Below are 3698 nucleotides of genomic sequence, written 5' to 3'. Positions count from 1 at the left end.
GAAGGGGAAATCGTAGGATTTAAAGTCTCCGTGAACAAAGGAAAAGTAGAAGAATGAAGGGGAATATTTGCCTAGAGTATAAACAGTGGATCTCGCTGAGGCAAACTTTCATTCGGCATCGGACTGTTGAGCAATCCAGTTCACTTTGCTTTCGCTGCGCTTCGATCTAAGATTGGATCCCACCAGTGGTAATCCAACTTGGATATCGTCGTGTGGTGTTTTCAGTTCATTTTTCGCGTTATTCGTATCGTGTGTTTTTCTTTCCGCGTCATAAATTGGACGCTTCGCGTAGTGTGTGGTGAACAAGAAGAAGTGGAAGGCAGGCTCGAGCCCTGCAAAAAACGAATGCATTGCCAGGGGCAATATAATTTCGAGGCAAGCAGTAATCTAATGATGCACGCGCTGTTGGTGCAGTGAAAAGCACTCACACTGAACCGAGCCTTCGCGAGTGTGACACCGCATCGAACAACAGCGAAGTAGGCGATTTCGGCCCGTCGGTCGAAAATGTAAACGCCGTTACCCAGGCAACAACCAAAATCAAGCTCCCCCCGCTGGTGGTGAAGGCGGTCGCCCTTGACAAACTCATCAGCGAATTCGCATCGATGGGTGTTACAGCAGAGTACAAGCTGTGTGGCATAATGCAGTCTTTTCCAAGCAGTTAACATTGTTTGTTTTCCGTCATCATAAGGGTTTCGTTGGTCACAGCATTATAGAATACTATCCGAAGGTATAAACAAGTGACTTAAATAAAATAACAGCGTAGTTCTACGTCAACAATGCGGTCGTATCTTGGACACAACCTCCTATAATTTTTTTTCAATTCCCAGGGGAACTGGTAGAGTATTTTTCAGCAACGATTAGTTCTTTCCTGATTTTCCTCGATACTCGAAGCCCACCAGTGGTTAATGCTAACTCGAGCACTTGATTGAAAAATATTTAGTTGCTGTGTTACATGGATAGAAAACATTAAAATGAACACTTTCGCATGAATGTATTTTTCAGTAACGATTGGATCTTTCCGGAATTTTCTCGATGCTGAATGGCATCCAAACGAAGAGTTCCGCGCGTGTATGTGTGTGTGTGGCGGCTGTTCCGATCTCTTCCCGGGGAACCGTTTGTGGCATCACTCTCCTCCTGATGAATTCTCTTCTGCCCTAAGGTATACAAACAGGCTCTTGGTGACACCGTTCATCCGCGCTTTCATGATAAACGAAGAGCTTCACCACAATAGTAACTATAACTATTGCTAATAGTTTTTTTACAACTATAAAGTGATTGATTTGAAAAAATCAACGATACATTGAAAATAGTTTTGTTTGGCAACTATAATGGAATGAATACCATTTTTCCTCAACTTCAATTTTTCTTGTACAAGTTGTCTCTGCAATTGTACATTAGTTTGAAAGCTATTTTCAGAGAAATTATTCGAACACACGAAACAATTCCTTGCTTCTTGTTGTATACAGCAGGTCTTGTGTCGATTGCTCTCGAATTTCAAGCGTGTTTTGTGGAGCTTCCAGCGAACATTAAATCGTATAAAATGTCATAATTGGAAGCGATATACATACATCCAAGCCACACTGTTACACTGATATGCGATTTGATCTGACAATGCCATATAAAATGTACGTAAGAATTGACGAATCTGCGCAAAGCTGTTTCAGCTCATGCGACACCTACATTACGTTCCAGAACCCAGAATTGATGATGTTTGTACATCTACGCGCTTGAAAGCGAGATTCGATCGTGATTATTTTTATTAATTTCTATTCAAATTCGTTTTAACCATTGAATGTCGTAAGTGAAAGGTAAGAATGTTATATTTTTTGACGTAGAACTACGTCTTTCAGGAAGGGTGCCAAATCAGAAAACAGGTCACGTTTTTATGAAATAAAGTTGCCCCTCGGAATACATTCAAGGCGTTATTTGTCTTAAGAAATCTCAACTAAGTATTAATAAATGACGCTAGTTAATGCATACGTTGAGACGGCAAAAGTTCCACGGAGAACGTTAACGTCATTTAAGAAGAAGTAATCTCTAAACGGTTTACATTCATGTAAACTGGAAGAACTTCCTTTTTTCCCATACATTTGTTCTGCCGATTTGTGTGCTAGCCCTACCCGTATTTCTAATGCTTATAACTCGAACGTTTCCTAACAGATCAGAAAGATGTTTGCATCAATTGATAGGAAATATTTCTACGCGTTTCTCACAATTAATAAAATGTTATTTTTCATGAGATGAACAATTGAATAACTATAAAATGTCAAGCGTTATCTAAACACCCTAACTGCCAAGTTTTGATTGGCCCGATCTACGGTTTCCCCAAAACAGACTTCAACATCGATGTGCCTGTGGAAATCCACTTTGCAAACATACATGCAAGTCGGGGTATTTTTGTTCAATCAATGTGCCTGGGAGAATCCGCTTTGTCAAAATATGCAAGTCGGGGGTATTTTTTCCCAATGAGCTGTGTTTCCCTAACACGGACTTCTAAATTAATGTGCCTGGGGGAATCCGCTTTACATGCAAGTTGGGGGTACTTTCTGGTGTTGAGTACTTTTGTACTCGCTTGTCGTTAAGCAGACCGGAATATGTTTCCCTAAAACGTACTTTTAAACTGAGAAGCCTGGGAAAATCGTCATTTCAGATACTAGAGGCGAATGAACTTTCGCGGTTCGAGAACTACGTAAAGATGAGATGTGCAATAATTCCAGAAAAAAATGTAAAATACAATGATCGTTTGACAATTCTTCCGCTCACATATTTTGGTAGTCCTAGGCATCATATCAAACGTAAAAGGACGTTCATCAAATTTATTTGTAACGAAGAACATAATCTTTTACAATAATTTAGATGCTTTCTAAAATAATATTCGAAGTGGTAAACAAGTGGATTGCATAATGTAATTGCGTAGTTCTACATCGAAAATGTGCGGTCGTGTCCTACCCAGCAAACATTAAATCGCATAACAAGCGTATATATAACATCATATGCTCTAAAATTTGGTTGGCATATAATGCGCCTAACTGGCATATGCATGCAAAAGTGGAGGCCATATGCATACATGGCAAATGCTTACCGAATTTGTTTGGATGAATATGCAACTTTGACCGTCTATAATAGCGACTTTTGCCATACTCATATATGATTTATTACAGACATAGAAAAAAAACAAATGGCGCAAAATATTTTCGTGAAATGTTTATTATAGCCTCACGAATCGCCATTTTTATATATGAGTATTTATGTTTGTAGAAATAATAATTGTTTGATTGACTTGTGTTGGGAGTGGAATATGAATGTTTGAAATGGCACAGATTGATGTTTGGTGAAAACTGCTCCGATGTGGGTTCGAACTCCGGTCGTCTGGATTATCATCCACCAGCTATCTCGCGCGGCTATCTGAAATTTAATTCAACAGCGGTCAAAACTTTCGAGTGCATCAGCATTTTATTGACATTTAAATATAATGTAATATGTTCTTTATTAGGATCTAATATGATTCACTGTTTCATGATTTTCTTCAGCATGCAACACGATTCACTACAGTACTGAATCGATTTAAATTATAAGCTTATACGACATACAAATTGCATCAGCGTAATATACGCATATGATGCGGATTAAATATATTTTACGACAATGTGCATCATAAAATTGATGTTTATTATACCGAATTGCGACTTAATTTGATA

This window comes from Toxorhynchites rutilus, chromosome 3 (genome assembly GCF_029784135.1).
Source record: "Toxorhynchites rutilus septentrionalis strain SRP chromosome 3, ASM2978413v1, whole genome shotgun sequence".
Lineage (NCBI taxonomy): Eukaryota > Metazoa > Arthropoda > Insecta > Diptera > Culicidae > Toxorhynchites > Toxorhynchites rutilus.
Note: the sequence above shows the minus strand (reverse complement) of the source record.